Source organism: Rhinoderma darwinii, chromosome 11, assembly GCF_050947455.1.
Source record: "Rhinoderma darwinii isolate aRhiDar2 chromosome 11, aRhiDar2.hap1, whole genome shotgun sequence".
Classification (NCBI taxonomy): Eukaryota; Metazoa; Chordata; class Amphibia; order Anura; family Rhinodermatidae; genus Rhinoderma; species Rhinoderma darwinii.
The window spans coordinates 78,401,677-78,416,772 of NC_134697.1; the positions used below are offsets into that span (position 1 = coordinate 78,401,677).

The 15,096-nt window shown below is 40.6% G+C and overlaps 1 protein-coding gene across 16 annotated transcripts in view; it reads right to left on the reverse strand.

The window, feature by feature from the left end:
- KCNMA1 (potassium calcium-activated channel subfamily M alpha 1) overlaps window positions 1–15,096 on the reverse strand; it is a 437,859-nt gene that overhangs the window by 203,503 nt on the left and 219,260 nt on the right. The window lies entirely within an intron of this gene.

A 15,096-nucleotide genomic window follows, 5' to 3' on the forward strand; every position in this document is an offset into this window, starting at 1 on the left:
TCAGCCTATTTAACCGCCTTATTTGTGTGTACAGTATATGGTGGTATTTGTGTGTACAGTATATGATGGTATTATTTGTGTATACAGTATATGGTGGTATTATTTGTATGTACAGTATATGGTGGTATTATTTGTGTGTACAGTATATGGTGGTATTTGTGTGTACAGTATATGGTGGTATTATTTGTGTGTACAGTATATGGTGGTATTATTTGTGTGTACAGTATATGGTAGTATTATTTGTGTGTACAGTATATGGTGGTATTATTTGTGTGTACAGTATATGGTGGTATTATTTGTGTATACAGTATATGGTGGTATTATTTGTGTGTACAGTATATGGTAGTATTATTTGTGTGTACAGTATATGGTGGTATTTGTGCGTACAGAATATGGTGGTATTATTTATGTATACAGTATATGGTGGTATTATTTGTGTGTACAGTATATGGTAGTATTATTTGTGTGTACAGTATATGGTGGTATTTGTGTGTACAGTATATGATGGTATTATTTTTGTATACAGTATATGGTGGTATTATTTGTATGTACAGTATATGGTGGTATTATTTGTGTGTACAGTATATGGTGGTATTTGTGTGTACAGTATATGGTGGTATTATTTGTGTGTACAGTATATGGTGGTATTATTTGTGTATACAGTATATGGTGGTATTATTTGTGTATACAGTATATGGTGGTATTATTTGTGTGTACAGTATATGGTAGTATTATTTGTGTGTACAGTATATGGTGGTATTTGTGTGTACAGAATATGGTGGTATTATTTATGTATACAGTATATGGTGGTATTATTTGTGTGTACAGTATATGGTAGTATTATTTGTGTGTACAGTATATGGTGGTATTATTTATGTGTACAGTATATGGTGGTATTATTTGTGTGTACAGTATATGGTGGTATTATTTGTGTGTACAGTATATGGTGGTATTATTTGTGTATACAATATATGGTGGTATTATTTGTGTGTACAGTATATGGTGGTGTTATTTGTGTGTACAGTATATGGTGGTATTATTTGTGTGTACAGTGTATGGTAGTATTATTTGTGTATACAGTATATGGTGGTATTATTTGTGTGTACAGTATATGGTAGTATTATTTGTGTGTACAGTATATGGTGGTATTTGTGTGTACAGAATCTGGTGGTATTATTTATGTATACAGTATATGGTGGTATTATTTGTGTGTACAGTATATGGTAGTATTATTTGTGTGTACAGTATATGGTGGTATTATTTATGTGTACAGTATATTGTGGTATTATTTGTGTGTACAGTATATGGTGGTATTATTTGTGTGTACAGTATATGGTGGTATTATTTGTGTATAAAATATATGGTGGTATTATTTGTGTGTACAGTATATGGTGGTGTTATTTGTGTGTACAGTATATGGTGGTATTATTTGTGTGTACAGTGTATGGTAGTATTATTTGTGTATACAGTATATGGTGGTATTATTTGTGTGTACAATATATGGTAGTATTATTTGTGTGTATAGTATATGGTGGTATTTGTGTGTACAGTATATGGTAGTATTATTTGTGTGTACTGTATATGGTGGTATTATTTGTGTGTACAGTATATGGTGGTTTTTGTGTGTACAGTATATGGTAGTATTATTTGTGTGTACAGTATATGGTAGTATTATTTGTGTGTACAGTATATGGTGGTATTATTTGTGTGTACAGTATATGGTGGTATTATTTGTGTATACAGTATATGGTGGTATTATTTGTGTATACAGTATATAGTAGTATTATTTGTGTATACAGTATATGGTGGTATTATTTGTATATACAGTATATGGTGGTATTATTTGTGTATACAGTATATAGTAGTATGTTTTGTGTGTACAGTATATAGTGGTATTATTTGTGTATACAGTATATGGTAGTATGTTTTGTGTTTACAGTATATGGAAGTATTATTTGTGTGGACATCATATATGGAGGTATTATTTATGTTTACAGTATATGATGGCATTGTTTGTGTGTACAGTATGTATATAGTGGCATTATTTATGGGAACAGTATATGACGGCAGTATATGTTTTTGTATTGATAGATAAGGGACCCATATTAATAATTCCTCTGGTGGGACTAATATATCCCAGTCCAACATTGAGGTGTATTCTTCAGACCACCGGTGGGCCAGTCTGCCACTGAGTAACAGTGTTTCCTTCACTGTGTCACTACAGAGAATATATATATTGTAAACAGTCAGTAGAAAGACTGGTAGAGGGTAGGTATGTGCCACTGAGATTTCCTATCTCAGTGGTGTAAATCTCAGAGAAGTTTGTTGCTCAGCAAAGTTAGTTGGTGAGCAGGGGTTTTTTAAGCTGGATTTCAGGGTCCAGGATTTAGGAATGGCTACAGAGATTCTGGGTGGGATGGCCATTCCCATACCTCCACTCCAGATTTTGGTTCTAGAGGTTCTGAGTCTCAGCTGGCCCTGATTATAAGGGAAGCTGACAGTGTGATGGAGACAAGTGCGGCAGAGAGTAAGGCCTGATTCACACGAACGTGTTAAATGTCCGTGGGACGGCCGTTGAAACAGTGACCGTCCCACCGACCTATGATATTCAATGGGGCCGTGTGAAGGGTCCGTGGGAAGATAGAACATGTCCTATCTTTCCATGCATCCCTCCATAGACTCTCAACTATGGGGGATGCGTGATATCGCATCCCGCAGCGCTCAGCACGGATGCACCTCGGACGTGAAAAACTGCAGTTTTTCACATCCGAAATGCGCAGCGTTCGTGTGAATCAGGCCTTAAGGTATGTTCACATGCAATCTTAAAAACGTCTGAAAATACAGAGCTGTTTTCAAGGGATTTTCGCAGCGTTTTTTACGGGCGTTTTTGGAGCTGTTTTCTATAGAGTCTATGAAGAACAGCTTCAAAAATGGCTGAAGAACTGACATGCACTTCTTTTTCACTGTGGCGTTTTTTTATGAGCCAATTTTTCAAAACGGCCGCTTAAAAAAACGGCCCGTCGGAACAGAACGCTGTTTTTCCTATTGAAATAAACGGGCAGATGTTTGGAGGCATTCTGCTTCCAATTTTACTGGCTTTTATGACCCGAAAAATGGATGAAAATAGGCCGTGTGAACATACCCTAAGGAGGAAGGAGAGTGGTTTTCCTCCAGGGAGACTCTGCTTCCAATGAACACCTAACAAAGGACACTTTCACGGTCAGGTGGTGGCTGCTACAGGGTGAGGACATTCCATATTGTTTTTCCACAAGTTATATTGTTTTGCCCGGTGGAGACAAGCCCTGTGCAGAAGGATCTGTTTATTCGGCTGCTTATGTTTACCCCGTTTTCATGTGCGTTCCTGCCCAATACCACAGTCCAAGGGGAACGCCGGCTCACACAAAATATATGTATATATATATATATATATATGGAGTAGATCACTAAATGTGTACCTAAACATGCTACTGGTATTTCTATATTACAAAGTAGAAGGAATTAATACTTCGTGATCATAGTGCCTGAAAACACAGGTAGCTGTAGCACAGCAAGTAATCATTGATCCTCCATGACCACAATCAGCAGGAAGTGATTTCAGGTAATGGAAAGGTTATGAGTTTTAGGCTGGGTTCATACGAGCATGTTACGTCCGTAATGGAGGGAACGTATTTCGGCCGCAAGTCCCGGACCGAACACAGTGCAGGGAGCCGGGCTCCTAGCATCACAGTTATGTACGACTGTCCCGTACTGTGGTCATGTTTTCAATACGGGACAGTAGTTCCACGGAGAGGCGGGGACTCCTAGCTCCCTGCAGTGTAGGAGTCCCTGCCTCTCCGTGGAACTACTCTTCCCCTTTACTGAGGATTTTCTGCAACTAATTCCGTTGCAGAAAATCTGCAGTATATATGCAATGTGTGAACTGACCCTTTAGGTTCTGGGTCAGCAGCTGTTATGCTTGTAAGGCTGGGTTCACACGCCCTATTTATGGACGTAATTCGGGCGTTTTAGCCTCGAATTACGTTCGAAAATGCGGCTCCAAAGCGTCGGCAAACATCTGCCCATTCATTTGAATGGGTGTTACGATGTACTGTGCCGACGGTCATTTTTTTTACGCGCCGCTGTCAAAAGACGGGTGCGTAAAAAAGACGCCCGTGTCAAAGAAGTGCCTGTCACATCTTGAGACGTAATTGGAGCCGTTTTCCATTGACTCCATGGAAAAACAGCACGAATTACGTCCGTAATGGACGCAGCGAAAAGCGCCTGCACATGCCATTACTTCTGAAATTCAGGAGCTGTTTTCTCCTGAAAACAGCTCCGTAATTTCAGCCGTAACGGAGGCTGCCGTGTGAACATACCCTTGCTCTGGTAAGTATATGCAAAGCCTGCGTTCACACTTTGTGGTTGCATCAAGTTTTTTGCCATGATTTTTGCAAAACTATGGCTGGAAATTATAGCAAAAAAAACAATAACATAGAAACGTATTAGGGCATTTTCACACATACAAAAAGAAGTGGCTGCAAATTACGAGGCTGATTTCAGGTGGAAACAGCTTCTGATTTCAAGGCATTTTTGAAGCTGAAAATGAAGCTTTTTTTTAAATTTGAAGCTTGTTTTGAGGCTTTTTTTTAATGAGTCTTATTTTTACGACCCATTTTTTTAATTCAGCAGTGTAAAAATTTGTCTCTTATGACAACACAGTGTATTTCCCATTGAAATAAATTAGAAAGTGTTTGCAGCATTATTTCAAGTGCATTTTGGAGTGTAAAACGAGGCTTTTACGCTCCAAAATCAGCCTGAAAATAAGCCGTGTGAACATACCCCTACCTTTCTTCCACATGGGGGTGAGGGTGTAAAGTTTAACTGGTTCAGACAGAAAATCAGACGGGCTATTAGAAGCTTGAATGTGACAAAGTATCATGATCCAAATTTTTGTAGCATCTCATTATGGGGAGATGCATTTTAGGGCCTGTTCACGTCATTCGCTTCAGAATAGAGGTTCTCATGATCCATACAATCGCATAAATACACAACATACAGTATATATAACATGTGGTTGGTTTTTGCCTATTATAAATGTGTTGCGTTTTGCAGCAAACAGATTCTTCTAGATCACTCTAGCCATATTATTGCACAAAAATTGTCTCCATTCTGTTCAAAACTTACCCCAATATGAGGCCTTTCTGTACCAAGAGGTCAAGGACTGAAGCCATCCAGGTGTCTCCCCTTTATCCCCTCCACCAAGTCCATGTCCTGCTTTGACTCTGTAACCATTCTGGTACAAGTCCCCCAAAGACTTCTTTCGCCTGCGTGTACTTCTATAAACTTGACTTTTTGCCCCCTCAGGGGCTCGGTAAACTAAAATCTTGCCTGGTATCATGTCTTAGAAATAAAGTTGATATTTTCAAACCTATTTTAGACACGCTCCATAACTGGTAAAAAATAAACGGAGCATCTTTTGTCTTCGGAAAGCAGAACGCTGAGTTCAAAACAGATAGAAACAGCTGGCAAAGGTAAGCCGGATCAAGAGCAACAAAAGCACCAGTGGCACCCAAGGTCATCAAAGAGTCGGAGATCATAGAAAAATATCCAGTGGTTCAGCAGAGCTGGGAAGCTAAAGGCAGAGCCGTATATGTTCCCAACATTCCCAACCGACCTTTCCCTGCGCAATGCTTTAAAACCTCGTATTTACTATCAGGATATTAAATCCTAAGCTCCTTTTGGAAGTGTGTTCTTGCTATAGCACCCCCTCCCCACAGCTACATGTACCAATCCTCATATCCGACTGAGCAGGGTGATGATGAAGATTAGTAGCATTTTGCATCCAACCATGAAGAATAGGAGGATATTACTGAATAAACCGACATTAAATCACAAGCCATGTACTCAATGACATGAATTACAATAATGTGGAATTGAGGTTCCAGTGTACACATACTTTTTGCCATTTTATGTACGTCTATCTACCAACCAATCTTTATCCATATAGCAAGTATATAATAATAATAATCTTCATAATGAACCAACATATTCTGCAGAGCTTTACAGTTGGGAAAGTCACAAACAAGTAATTAAAATAACTGAACAAACAATAAGACAAAAGGAAAGTGGTCCCTGTCCACAAGACCTTACAATTTAAATGGAATAGGAGGAATGAAACAATAGGCACATGGGGCTAACTGACCAAAGGAGCCTATTGTGTTCGAGAGCGGAATATATTATTAACTTCACACACACAAATTTCATACCATAAACAGGAGTGTATATGATAAGAATATATAGAAGATAGATAATCATGTACAGACAGTAGATAGATCGATCGATAGATATGAGAGATAAATCGATCGACATGAGATAGATAAGAGAGGTCGATAGATGGCTAGATAGATATGAGAGATCGATAGATATGAGAGATAAATCGATAGATGGATAGAGAGATATGAGAGATCAATAGATAGATCGATCGATAGATATGAGATCGATCGATCGAGAGTTTTTCTCAACCTACTGGCAAATGTCAAAAGATGCAATTTTCAAGGTCACAACGTACAATGTGCATGTCTTGTAAGGTTTAAATGAAATGGCAAAGAAAAAACCTTTCAACAGTAGTGTCAGTAGCCAGAGCTGGCTCTAGGTTTACCCTTTAACGATAGTTACAGTCCTCCCCCTTATGATTCAACTTCTTTCATCAACCTATACACAAATACTGGCACCAGTGACTTCATTTCCTTTTTTGCGGCATTATTTATTTTTGTTGGGGTGTTTTTGTTTTGTAAGAATTACATAGATATAATTTCCTGTCGTTTCTACCAAAGCAAGGCCTTATTTGCCACCAGGAACTGGGGGTGCAGGGCCTAGGGCGTCCAGCAGGGGGTCGGCTGCAGGATCTTTTTTTTTTTTCTTTTAAAAAGTTTGTGAGCTGACCGACCACCGGTCTGGTCACTCGCAGGGCAAGGAGGGGGTGTGGCTACCCCAGCGCTTCTAAGACACACCCTGTGTTTATGGATTGGACAGAACTGCTGACATGAACAGCTGTGGCCAATCCAGGAACAGTTGGAGTGTCTCAGACTCGGGGCCCGCACGGAGGAGACAGAAGCAACTAGAGGAGAGGAGGAAGCTCCACCTAGAGCCCGCCCTGCAAGAAGCCTGTGAGGAAGGAGATGGCGAGTGCTCAATCTGTCTCCTGTTTGTGCCTCTATGTGTCTGTGTGTGTATGTGTGTGTGTGTGTGTGTGTGTGTGTGTGTGTGTGTGTGTGTATGTGTATAAGTTCCAGTATGTGTGTATATGTGTATGTAATTGTAGGTCCAAGTACCTATATATATCTGTATGTGTATATATTTCTATGTGTGCATCGTCTATAATATCTGTACTCAGAGTTATCACTGTTTTACATAGGACTGCAGGTAACATCTACATTATCTATACTCAGCGTTATCACTGTTACCTGTAGTGTTACATAGGACTGCAGGTAACATCTACTACATTATCTGTACTCAGAGTTATCACTGTGTGTAGGACTGGGCGATTTTGCAAAAACAATAAAATCAAGATTTTTGTCAACCCAATGGACTATTTTCGATTTGAATCACGATTTTCTTATTTTTAGGAGTAATTAAGGAATTAGGCGATGTTCACACGACAAACAAAAAACGGCCGTAAAATACGGAGTTGTTTTCAAGCAAAAACAGCCCCGGACTTTCAGCCGTTTTTTATGCATCAAGCGTTTTTTTATGCGTTTTTTTAAAGCCATTCTTGGAGCTGTTTTTCAATTGACAAAATGAAAAACTGCACTTTTTTACTCGCCATTTTTAAAGTCGTCCGCGTAAAAATCGCCCCGTGGGAAAGGAGTGCCGTTTTTCCTATTGAAATCGATGGCCAGATGTTTGGAGGCGTTCAGCTTCTGTATTCGAAGCTATTTTTCGGGGCGTTTACAGCCCGAAAAACATCTGAAAATAGGCTGTGTGAACATACCCTTACTGTGCATGAATTTCCGTGATCTAAAAAAAATATCAAAACAACTTTGTTACATAAGAGAATTGCAGGCAGAGCGATCCCATAATATATCATGATTATTATCAGGATGTCCATTAGGTGCTATGTGTGATCACGCTCACTTATAAAAGGGGCAATCCTGATAATCAGTATATGTTATGGGATCGCTCTGCCTGCAATTCTCTTATGTAACAAAGTTGTGTTTTGGTATTTTTTTTTTAGATAATTCCTTAATTACCGCTACTACTAAGCAATCTAAAAAAAAACAAAAGTACCTACTATTTGTATACGGTATAAGACGGTCTCTCTCCACTGTTTACATTAGACAGCCTCTATCTCAGTCTCCAGGGTGTGGGGTCTTCCTCCTTGTCCTTCGTACTTAGGCCAGATTTACACGAGCGTGTGCGTTTTGCGCACGCAAAAGGCACTTAACAGCTCCATGTGTCACTCTCGTATGATGCGCGGCTGCGTGATTTTCGCGCAGCTGCCATCATTATGACACTCTGATTGTATGTTTGTAAACAGAAAAGCACGTGGTGCTTTTCTGTTTACATTCAGAGTTCGACAGCTGTTGCGCGAACCACGCAGTTCGCACGGAAGTGCTTCCGTGCGGCATGCGTGGTTTTCACGCACCCATTGACTTCAATGGGTGCGTGATGCGCGAACAGCGCACAAAGAAAGGACATGTCGTGAGTTTTACGCAGCGGACTCGCACTGCGCAAAAATCTCAGACTGTCTGCACTGCCCCATAGACTAAAATTGGGAGTTATTGGGGACGTCAGAACTAAAAGTTCCTAGGGCAGCACCAATGCTAAATACAGCCCTGTACCAAAAAACACAAATAAAGAGGAGTGAGGCAGCTGTATGCCGCAAAGTTTCTAACTTAAAGGGGTTTTCCAATAAACCTCTATCACCGACCCACAGGACAGGTGATAAATGTCTGTGCGTGAGACCGCTGGAACTTCCTGCAATAACGGGAACGCTGGTCCCCGTGCCCCGTGTGTGATGAATGTTGTTTATGCGAAAAATTGTTTAATCCTTTTACTGATAGAAATGTTCTTGCTGTACTTGTTCAGATGGCCATAAGAATAATTTTTTTCACCTTCCTACACTCAAAGTCATAACATATGTTTTTTTTTACTTAAGTCAACATAGCTATACAAGGTTCCGTTTTTTTTTGCGAGATAAACTATAGTCTTTTTATGCTTCATTTTACCGTACATAGTTACATAGTTGTTAAGGTTGAAAAAAGGCACAGGTTCATCAAGTCCACCCTCTAGTACTACCATGCTGAGCCAGAGAAAGGCAAAAACCACCACGCGGCGGATGCCAATTGCCTCATTAGGGCAAAAATTCATCCCCCGACTCCAAATATGGATATGAGAACAAATCCCTGGATCAATGTCCTTTCTCCAGAATCCAGTACCCATAACTTAATTAGATCACCCCATAGCCATTTTTTTTCTAAACTGAATAGCCCCAAGTTTGATAACCTTTCTTGGTACTGCAATCCCCCCATTCCCTTAATTACCTTGGTCGCCCTCCTTTGCACCCGTTTTAGTTCAGCTACATTCTTCTTATACACAGGTGCCCAAAATCAAACACAAGATTCCATGTGTGGCCTAACTATTAATTTGTATAGAGGCAAAACTATGTTCTTATAATGAGCATCTATGCTCCTTTTGATGCCTCAAGACTTTATTTGTTTTGGCAGCAGCTGCCTGGCACTGGTTTTTAACGTTTTTTGCTGTCCACCAATATCCTGAAGTCTTTTTCAGCGGCAGTTTTACCCAGTGTTAAACTAAATTTGCCATTTCTCTGCCCAAACCCCCAGCTTCCCCAAATCATCTGTAGTATTACATTATCCTCCTCTGTGTTGATTACTTTACAGAGCTTAGTATCATCTGCAAATAATCAAATTATACTCTGTAAACCCTCTACAGGGTCATTTATAAACATATTAAAAAGAAGAGGGCTCAATACTGACCACTGTGGAACTGCGGGTAACTGCAACCCAATCTGAAGTGTACTATTAAAAACCACCCTCTATTTTCTATCACTGAGCCAGTTGCCAACCCAATTACACATACTTTACCCCATTTTCAGCTTTCTCATTTTATATACCAACCTTTTATGTGGCATCGTATCAAACACTTTTGAAAAGTCTAGATACACCACATCCACAGATTTACCCAGGTCCAGTCTAGAACTTACCTCCTCCTAGAAGCTGATCGGATTAGTAGGGCAGGACTGATCACGCATAAACCCATGCTGATGCTGCGTTAACCGTTTATTTTCATTAAGAAACTCCAGAATAGCATCTCCTAATTAACGTTTAAATATTTAACCCACAATGGAGGTTAAACTTACCGGCCTATATTTTCTGGGCTCACTTTTTGGACACTTTTTGAATATTGGCACCACAGTCCTGTGGAACAGACCCAGTCATGATAGAATCCTTAAATATCAGAAATAAGGGTCTGTCTATCACGGTACTCAATTCCTGCAGAATCAGGGGGTGTATGCCATTCGGACCGGAGGATTTGTCTGTTTTAGTGTATTTAAAGAAGCTCTGTCACCAGATTTTGCAACCCCTATCTCCTATTGCAGCAGATCGGCGCTGCAATGTAGATTACAGTAACGTTTTTATTTTTTAAAAACGAGCATTTTTGGCCAAGTTATGACCATATTTGTATTTATGCAAATGAGGCTTGCAAAAGTCCAAGTGGGCGTGTTTACAGTAAAAGTACAACTGGGCGTGTATTATGTGTGTTACATCTGGGCGTGTTTACTTCTTTTACTAGCTGGGCGTTCTGACGAGAAGTATCATCCACTTCTCTACACAACGCCCAGCTTCTGGCAGTGCACGGACACAGCGTGTTCTCGAGAGATCACGCTGTGACGTCACTTCCTGCCCCAGGTCCTGCATCGTGTCGGACGAGCGAGGACACATCGGCACCAGAGGCTACAGTTGATTCTGCAGCAGCATCGGCGTTTGCAGGTAAGTCGATGTAGCTACTTACCTGCAAACACTGATGCTGCTGCAGAATCAACTGTAGCCTCTGGTGCCGATGTGTCCTCGCTGGTCCGACACGATGCAGACCTGGGGCAGGAAGTGAGTGACGTCACAGCGTGATCTCTCGAGAACACGCTGTGTGTCTGCACTGCCAGAAGCTGGGCGTTCTGAAGAGAAGTGGATGATACTTCTCATCAGAACGCCCAGCTAGTAAAAGAAGTAAACACGCCCCGATGTAACACACATAATACACGCCCACTTGGACTTTTACTTTTAAACACACCCACTTGGACTTTTGAAAGCCTCATTTGCATAACTACAAAAATGGTCATAACTTGGCCAAAAATGCTCGTTTTTTAAAAATAAAAACGTTACTGTAATCTACATTGCAGCGCCGATCTGCTGCAATAGCAGATAGGGGTTGCAAAATCTGGTGACAGAGCCTCTTTAAGGCGGCGCTGCACTTCTTGCAGGTGACATTTAATGGAGAATTTACCTTTCCCCTAATCATGACATCTGTCATTGGATTTTCCAGTGTAAAAACAGTAGAGAAAAAGGCGTTTAATGGATTGGCCTTTTCCTCAGCCTCCTCCACTATTACATCCAGATTATTTCTGAGAGGGTCCTTACTTTCAATTTTTAGTTTCTTAATTATGTAGTTGAAAAATATTTTTGTCAACAAGTCCCTTTTAATCTTTCATGACTTTATTTGTCTTTTACACAACTTTTTTTTTCTTTATAATTATTTAAAGAGACTCTGTCACCACATTATAAGTGCCCTGTCTCCTACATAAGGAGATCGGCGCTGTAATGTAGGTGACAGCAGTGCTTTTTATTTAGAAAAACTATCTATTTTTACCACGTTAGGAGGGATTTTTAGCTTTATGCTAATTAGTTTCTTAATGCCCAACTGGGCGTGTTTTACTTTAGACCAAGTGGGCATTGTATAGAGGAGTGTATGACGCTGACCAATCAGTGACCAATCAGCGTCATACACTCCTCTCCATTCATTTACACTGCTCTAGCGATATAGCTATATCACTATGTGCTGTCTTATACGGACACATTAACGTTACTGAAGTGTTTAGACAGTGAATAGACATTCCTTTCAGCCAGCACGGGATGTCTATTCACAATCCCGACACTTCATTAAAACCACTGACAGGTGAGGTTAATGGCATTGATTATCTCCTCCTGTGAAGAGGTGGGATATATTAGGCAGTAAGTGAATAGTCAATTGATGTGTGGGAAGCGGGAAAAATTGGCAAGCGAAAGAATCTGAGTGGCTTTGACAAGGGCCAAATTGTGATGTCTAGACCCCTGGGTCAGAGCATCTCCAAATGGCAAATCATGTGGGGTGTTCCTCATATGTAGTGGTTATTAACTATCAAAAGTGGTCCAAGAACTGACAACCTTCCCTGTCTCAACGGGTCAGAGTTATTTTGGCAGCACGAGGGGGACCTATACAATATTAGGCAGGTGATTTTTAAAGGATAACTAAACATTTAGGCTGCGTTCACACAGAGCTTTTTGAAGAGTTTTGTGGCTGCAAAACTCGCCAAAAAAATGCCTCCCATTGATTTCAATGGGAGGCGGGGGCGGCTTTCTCCCGGAGAAAGAAGGCACATGCCCTATCTTCGCGCGATTACGCCTCTGACCTCACATTGACATCAATGGGAGGCAGAGAAAGTGTATTTCGCAGCGTTTTATGCCCGCGGCACTCAAAGGCGGCGTGCAGGGAGAGGAAAATCTGCCTCAAACTTCCAAACGGAATTTTGAGGCAGATTTTCCGCCTGCATAAAACTCAGTGTGAACCCAGCCTTAAACTTCTAATATGACATGTCAGAACTTTTGATCGGTGGGGGTCTGAACACTTAGATCCCCACCGATCGCTAAAACTAAAACCAGCATAAGCGCTGGATGAGCACTGAGCCGCTTAATTTCTGATTGGCTTTTCTCGGAAAGCCAAGCATTTGGTGTATGGGCTCAATAGAAAGTCTATGAGCGCGTAGATCAACTGCTCGGCTTTCCGAGGAAAAACTATCAGAAACCAAGTGGCTAGAATAGCAGGCCCAATGTTTATTCATTGAATTCACTGCGAAATGGATCATTAAGGATCTGTCATGGCTACTTTTTTTGCAGTTTGAACAATTTTGCACATAGGCTCCCATGAGTGAAAAGTGTTGGACGGCATTTTTGCACAGTTCCAGGTGTCTACTTATAAATCTATGTGTATGGGGGTATAATATGATTTTTATAATTCAGGGTTTAATTTCAACATGGCAGAAGTGTAAAAATTGTTCCGGCTACCAGAGACGCAAAATGTCCAGAAGAGTGGAAAGGCAAATAAAATTGGAGACCGACTTGGACAGCTGGTCATACACTAGAAAAAGGAGATCTGTCTCAGACACTAGTTTTCTCGCCATTAAGAATGTGAGACGCTGAAGGAAACCCTTAGTATTAGGCCTTATTCACACAAACGTGTTTAACGTCCGTGATACGCGCGTGAAAACCACGCGCGTCGCACGGACCTATGTTAGTGAATGGGGCCTTTCAGACAGTCCGTGATTTTCACACAGTGTGTGTCCGCTGCGTAAAACTCACGACATGTCCTATACGTGACCATTTTTCGCGCATCACGCACCCATTGAAGTCAATGGGTGGGTGAAAATCACGCACAGCACGCGGACGCACTTCTGTGTGTCGCGCGTGATTTGCACAACAGTAGATAAAGAAATGAAGGAAAAAAGAAAAGCACCTCCTTCATTTCTTTTTCTAAACCTCAAAACCGCGTCACGCCGCCACCCAGCCAACACTGATGACACACGGAACTGCAACGCACAAAAAACGCTCATGTGAATAAGGCCTTAGAAAGGAAAAAGGAAATCCTTTATCATAGTAACCGTAACACAATAATCTATACCGGAGATGAGGAGAAAGCGATCATGCCTACTCATTATAGGCACCAATAGCCTCCATTCAATGAGAAGTCACAACACTTTGTATTTTCTAGTTACCAAATAAGGAAAAATAAGTCCAAAATTTATATATATAAATAATGAGTAGACACTTGGAAAGCACAATTTCCTATAATAAAGCTTATGGGAAGAGCACATAATTCCAAATGGTAGAGACATGAAATATAGAGCTTACGTAGAGCCCACAATACGTTCCAAATTACCCTTTTTTTGGAGGGACAATCCCTACTTTGACTCTAAACGGTATATCCCTCTTTGCTAGCCACTGTACGCAATACCATGCGAAGCCGATGAAAAGGCACAAAATTTAATTATAAAAAGCCCTGAGGAGCGTTCAGATGTTGAAGTCAAATCCAGGCTTTTGCTGCAATTTTCACAAAACTTGCGGAAAAAAATGGGATATGAATAGAATGTTTAACCACAGTTTAAGGGTTATGCATTTTAACATATAATTGGAAAACAAATCCTTCCTGTACATAGGAATAACAAAACTGTCTAAACATGGCTGAACACTGGAGGGCAGCACTTGCGCACAAATGATTTCTGCAATATATATTTAATACAAAGTATGGGAGCACGGCCCGTAAAAAGCAAAAGATAGGACATGTTCTATGTTTTGCGGTACACTTCTACGGCCCGGACACCTTACCGTAAATAAACAGGTTGGTGTCCGTGGACAATAGAAGTGAATGGGACCGTAATTACGGACGATTTTTATGGTCGTGTGCATGGGGCCTTAGTCTCCACGGAAAGCTCAGACTTCACATAGCTGGCTAGTTGGAAAAGGACCTGGAGTCAGACGGGGGAAGAGTAGGGTGGATTCCCAAAATCTCTAATCCATCTCTGTCATTAGGGCTAGACTGCTGGTCAATGAGCTGCACCTATAGCCTGTGCATGAGAAGGTACGGACACAGGGTTGACTGGCTCACTTATGGGTCTTAAAGGAACATTGTCATCACAAATAATTTTTTTATATGTTAAAGATGTTAGTGCCTTAATATAAACGTTTATTTACATTTGTGTGTTTGTGTTTTACTGTTTCTTATTTTCACACTTTTTCTTCCCTATGGGGGCTGCCATTTTTTGTTCCATTTCTGTGTGTGTCGATTAAC